Below are 6051 nucleotides of genomic sequence, written 5' to 3'. Positions count from 1 at the left end.
AGACTCCTGGCCAAGAAGAGGAGTTCATTCATATAATTGGGGAGGGAGATTCTTCGAATTTCATATTTGGTTTACATTTGCCAAGTTTTTCACCAAAACTAAAAGTTGCCAATAGTTAGCATTGTTCCATGTAATTGAGACTACTCAAGAAACAGTTTTACGTCCAAAGTGTTTAGGTAAAAGATTATAAGAAGGCAAATTTGTGGGGAGGGCAGGCTTCTTTAGTGGTTACAGGATTGTTTTAAGTTAGAATAAAGCTGAAGTTTCGAGCAAGTTGTGGAAGGTTTGCAAAACATTTAAGATTGTAGAAGAAATTCTGTGTGTGTCTATATGTCTATATTAGCTAAAGTTAAAAAGTGCCATTCAGATTTTTCATAAATTGAACATTAAAATAAAAGCACAATGCGGTTTTCTTGGAACATTGATCTGCTCTTTAACAGAAAATTGTAAAGGGTTATAAGAAAGTTTAATGAGACTCTTACCTCATGGTCAAACATTAAAATTGGATAGATTTGTCTATAAAGTTATATTAAGAATCGAGTTTGACATTAATAGTACCATGATGCAAAGATGAAATTTGGCTTTCCCTCCAGAACAAGATTTTCATGTGTTAATAATAATGAAAAGTTTCTGTTTGCCTTTGAATAAGCTATAAGAAAAATAAGAAAAAGAAAAGAAAGAGATTGTTTAGAAAGCTAAGTTTTCCCTCTATTAATGAGTATAGGTTTTTGCCTTTAAAAAGTTTTGAGTTAACATTTTGACTAAATGGATAACTTATGGTAACCTAGAAATCTCTTTTATAATATAAAATGATTTAAACCTTTGATATTTGACAAATGTTCCATAATCATATTATAAATGGTGTCTTTTTCTGACCTAATTGAACTTTTAGCTATTAGGTCTCCTAAAGTCCAAACGTGACATATTTGATTTATATAATAGAAAAATCATACAGGAAGCATGGTCAAATATGAAATGGTGTTAGAATTTCTTTGTGGTGTATTTGTAAAAAAATGTTATCATTATATATTCCAAAGTTATGGGAAACTCTTATAATTGTAATATTTTTTAGTGTACATTAGAAATAATTATAACTGTTATGTAAAATTCTTGTATGGAACAGAAGTAACAAACATTTCTATTTAATTTTTCCTTTAACAGTTGGTGTCCTAAAACTTTTTGCCATCCACAGACAATTGTTGTGACTTAGTAATTATGCTTTTAGCTGACTCCTAAGTCTTGCCATGGATCTTTTGGCTGCCAGGGATTTCAAGGAACAAAAGGGACTTCGGGTAGGCTGGCTGCACTCCAGGTTGTGGGTAGTGGTCTAGTTGTGGGGGCTGGGGTTGTTTTCACTTTGCAGGGTGGTCTTCAGTCTTCTGGCAAAAATCTTTGAACGTGGTTTGGACTCCAGCCCAGCCCCTCTGGTTCTCTTCAGCAAGCACTGATTTTTCTTAGCTACTGTCAGAGTTCCACAGTGACCCTCACCAGCACTCCCGGACACCCTCTTCAGCCTTGCAATCACCCCAAGTGGACTCTGAGACACTCTCTCAACTTCACTTGCCCTTGTGGGTTGCCAGTTCCAGTTCAAAGATCATGTACTGGATTGGACTTGTTTCTGTCGTGGTTCCTTCCATTCCTAAACAGCTGTGCAGACAAGCAGGAGCGTCTGGGAGGCACAGGATGAAGGGAGGCAGTGAGCTCAACGGCTGGCCATCTTTCATTGACATCCACCTCAGGGCTATCAAGAATGATTCCATTACCAAGAGACCCCTCATCAACTCAACAGACTGTATTCCCATCCCTATGGGACCCAATTCCTGCACACAGCCTCTTTCGGAAATGGAATCCGAAGAGCAGTTTCCAGCGCCCACCTCACATTCTTGACACTCCTCCTCCTCCAGCGGGAAGCAACCACGGAGACGGCCGAGGGCCCCGAAGTGGTTGGCGCAGGCAGCTTTTTCGGGAACCAGGCTGGCTCTGCCGGTCCTGTTTTCCTCTGCTTAGGCAAGTTGACAGCCCTGACAGTTGAGGGGCCGAGGTTGCCTCGCATATGCTCATGCGCCAGTCTCAGGGCACCTTGTGCAACCCGTGAGCGAAGGCTTGCGTCACAGTGAATGCAACAGTTGCCTAGCAACAAGTATCTGTGGCTTGGCGGAAAAGGGGACCTCTGTGGACCTGCGTCCGCATTAGACTCTAGCCTGTCTTCTTTGAAGGATCCACGTGATATTCTCACAATCCTAGGAGATGGCAGTGGAGAGATAGCCTGTAGAAATCTCAAGCGCAGCTTCAGAAATACAGCACAAAATCCCTAAGGATGGACCCGCAGGATGCCTCAGGCCTGCCCAGACCTGGTGAGTGTGAGTCTCCTTGAAAGTTGCCCCCTGTCATTTCTTGGCACAGCCCGCCTGTGTTTTCTGGGGCTGCTCTTCCCGGTAGGGTTTCGTGCCTGTTCGGGTTTCGTGGCAGAGCAGTACCGCGCAGTCTCAGAAGCTGCCGGGCTGTGTGTTGTATGAGAGTGTTGCGAGTGATGTATGTCTCCGTGTGTATGTGGCTGTGTGTGTGTGTGTGTATGTGTGTGTGTCTAAGTGTTGTCTGCTGAAAGCAATGTGGCTCACACACTGCAGCACTTTCGTTTTCATCTTGCCCCACCTTCTGGTGCACCTGTCTGTGTGGCTGCGCTTGGGCTGCCTCGCTTGATGTCCTTTGTTTTTCTGTGTTTCCTTACTCCGCGGTGAATTGCAGGGCTGGCCGAGACAGGCCGGGGTCCAAATCACCTTCCCCTGCAGAAGAGCCACTCTTGAAGAAAGAAGAGGAGAACACCACACCCAAGGGCAGACACCTCCCATGACTTCTTTGTCTTGGGACCAACCGGTCCTCTCAAACTCGCAACCAGACCCTCGCAATCCTGTCTCAGGGCCGCTTGAATCCAACTCGAATTCGGTTTTGAGCTGAACAGGTGCTTCACGTCATGAGGTGGGCACTCCTCCATCGTCTTCGGATTTCGTCCCGGGAAGGAGGGGTGAGCGCCGTAAGTTCAGATTGGGGTGAGTATATAATCTGGTGAAGTGTGGGTGGGGTCCACACCTTTCCCTGCAAAAAGGTGCAGAGAGGTGGCAGAAGGTGCTTCCAATTCCATCCTTGCACTCTTCATTGCACAAGCTGTATACACCATGGCCCTGTGCTCAGGTGGGTGGTCTCCAACATGCGGGGAACAGTTGGAGCACAAACTGGGGCCATTTTGGCCAGCTCCCAAATTTGGCTTTCATTCACGGAGCCACATAGGGGTGGAATGGATTGATGCTGGGTTGGCCTCCACACTGGCCTCCTCTATTCCTCACTTCCATGTTCCTCGTGGGTCTAGGGTTTCCTGGGTCTGCCTCAAAGTCTTCCACAGTAAACATTTCCCAGTTGCCAGAAAACGACACACATGGAGATCCATTTCATGAGTGTTTCCTTCTAAACACTGTCACATTTTAATTACTGGGCAGCTTTGATATTTTTGGAATCATAAATTCGTGTTATATCTGCCATCGAGGAACCTCTTTTTTCTCTCACTTCTATTAGAGGGCGGCATGATTCCTATAGGATGAGAGCATGCAGCCGTGTCTGGCTTTTGCCTGGTAATCTAGGCTGTGTTAAATCTCATCTGCACATCCTTTCTCATTGTAGAGGTGGTTTATCATTGGGCTGTTGCTGGGTGGACATAATTCTTTCCACTCATCTTTTGGCTGCCAGGGGTTTCAAGGAGAAAAAGGGACTTCCGGTAGGCTGGCTGCACTCCAGGTGGTGGGTAGTGGTCTAGTTGCAGGGGCTGGGGTTGTTTTCACTTTGCAGGAGGCTCTTGGGTCTTCCAGCAGAAATCTTTCAACGTGGCTTGGACTTTATCACAGGCCCTCTGGTTCTTTTAGGCGAGCACTGATTTTTCTTAGCTTCCATGTGGTGTCAACAATGACCCTCAGCAGCATTCCTGGACACGCTCTTCAGGATTGTTACCACCCCAGAAGGCCTCTGAGACAATCTCTCAATTTCATTTGCTCTTGTGTGTTGCCAGTTTTACTTCAAAGACCTGGTACCACATTGGACTTCTTTTTGTCTTGGTTCTTTCCATTCCCAGACTGCTGTGCTGAGAAGCAGGAGCATCTGTGAGGCCCAGAATGAAGTGTGGCGGTGAGCTCAAGGGCCCGGCCATCTTTCAGTGACACCCACCTCCAGTGTATCAGGGATGATTTCATCACCCCCAGACCCCTCATCTTACCAGATTGTATTCCCATCCCCATGGGACCCAATTCCGTCACAGCCTCTTTCGGCAATGGAAACAGAAGAGCCGTTTCCAGTGCCCACCTTAAATTCTAGAAACTTCTCCCCCTCCACTGGTGCCTGACCACGGATATGGCCCCAGGAGGCGCTATGGTGGAGACTTATAGGCTCTCACTGTGGTTGTCACAGACAGCCTTATTCTCGAGACCAGGCTGGCTCTGCCTGTACTATTGTTCTCTGCTTAGGCAGGCTCACAGCCCTGACAGTTCAGCTCCCGAGGCTGCCTCGCGAATGCACATGCGCCAGTCTCGGGACACCATGCACAAGCCGTGAGCGAACGCTCGCTTCACAGTGAATGCCACCATTGCCTGGCTGCAAGTATCTGTGGCTTGGTGGAGAGGAAGACCTCTGTGGACATGCTTCTGCATTGGAGTCTCACCTGTCTTCCTTTAAAGATCCAAGTGATAGTCCCACAATCCTAGCAGATGGCAGTGGAGAGTCAGCCAGAGGAAACCTCAAGTGGAGCTTCAGAAATACACTGTGAAATCCCTAAGTTCCAAAAGGATCCGCAGGCTGAGTCAGGCCTGCCTACTCGGTGTGGGGTGTGTCTCCTTGACAGTTGCCTCACTGTAATTTCTAGGTAAAGTCCGCCTGTGTTTTTCAGCACTGTGCTCTTGCCGGATGGACTTTCTGGTGAAGCAGAACTGCGCAGCCTCAGAAGCTGCCGGGCTGTGTGTTTCTGTGAGAGTGCTGTGAGTTTTGGATGTCTGCGTGTGTGTGTGTGGCTGTATGTGTTTGTGTGTCTGTGTGTGTGTGTGTATAAGTGTCATCTGCTAAAAAATATTTGGCTCATGCACCGCTGCTCTTTTTTTTCGAGTCACACCACCTTCTGGTGCACCTGTCGGTGTGTCTCCACTTGGGCTATGGGGCTGCGTGTTTTTTGTTTTTCCGTGGTTCCTGGATCTGCAGTGAATTGCGGTCTAAGACCAACAGGGATCCAAATCACCTTCCCGTGCAAAGCAGCCACTCTTCAATAAAGAACAGGAGCATATCACACCTGAGAGCAGACACCTCTCAGTGCCTCATTGTCCTGCAGTCAACTCAGTGCCAGACCCTAGCAGTCCTGTCTGTAGGGCTTCCTAAATCCACCTCAAATTCGGTTTTCAGCCAAGCAGGTGCTTCGCTTCGTGAGCCAGGCACTCTTCCATCACCTTGTGATTTCATTCTGGGACAAAGAGTGCGAGCAGCAGTTAAGTTGAATACAGGTGAGGATACAATCAGTTGAGGTGTGGATAGGGTCCCACAATTTCAGCTGCAAAAAAGTTGCAGACAGATGACCCAGAAATTGCTACCAACTCCATCCCCACATTCCCTTCATTGCACAAGCTCTCCACAACATGCCCAGTGCCCAAGTTGAAGGACTACAACTTGCGGGGGAGCAACGACAACCAAAAAGTTTTAACTTAATTTAAAAAAAGGTTTAACTCTGTGCGATGAATACATACATCACACGTTATTTTAACAGATAGACTGTTTCTACTTTTTATCCTGGGATATTAGGTTTTTCACTATAGTCCACAGTTGGCTCCAAAATGTCCCTTCATAGATCCTACAACAGAAGTGTTCCCAACCTGTTGAATCAAAACAATGGTTTAGTTCTGTGAGATGAATCCACACATCACAAACCATTTTTACAGATGTATAGTGTTTAGTTGTTATCCCACAGTGCTCAGTTTTTTACATTAGGCCTCACTGTTCACCAAAATGTCCTTTTTGTATGTTCTACCAAAA

The 6051-nt window shown here is 46.3% G+C and overlaps 1 long non-coding RNA gene across 4 annotated transcripts; it reads left to right on the top strand.

Moving 5' to 3' along the window:
• Positions 1-2124: 2124 nt before the first annotated feature.
• Positions 2125-5321, top strand: LOC129462880 (uncharacterized). Of its 4 annotated transcripts, XR_008650983.2 has the most exons (4): positions 2125-2354; positions 2761-3047; positions 4118-4900; positions 5138-5321. It is a non-coding gene; the product is annotated as an uncharacterized lncRNA (long non-coding RNA). The 4 variants fall into 4 exon arrangements; XR_010115959.1 differs by having other exon boundaries at positions 2127-2354; positions 2746-3047; positions 4118-5321; XR_008650981.2 differs by having other exon boundaries at positions 2128-2354; positions 2790-3047; positions 4118-5321.
• The last annotated feature ends 730 nt before the right edge of the window (positions 5322-6051 follow it).

This window comes from Symphalangus syndactylus, chromosome 2 (assembly GCF_028878055.3).
Source record: "Symphalangus syndactylus isolate Jambi chromosome 2, NHGRI_mSymSyn1-v2.1_pri, whole genome shotgun sequence".
In the NCBI taxonomy this organism is placed as follows: Eukaryota; Metazoa; Chordata; class Mammalia; order Primates; family Hylobatidae; genus Symphalangus; species Symphalangus syndactylus.
This window is presented reverse-complemented; position numbering and strand designations above follow the sequence as displayed.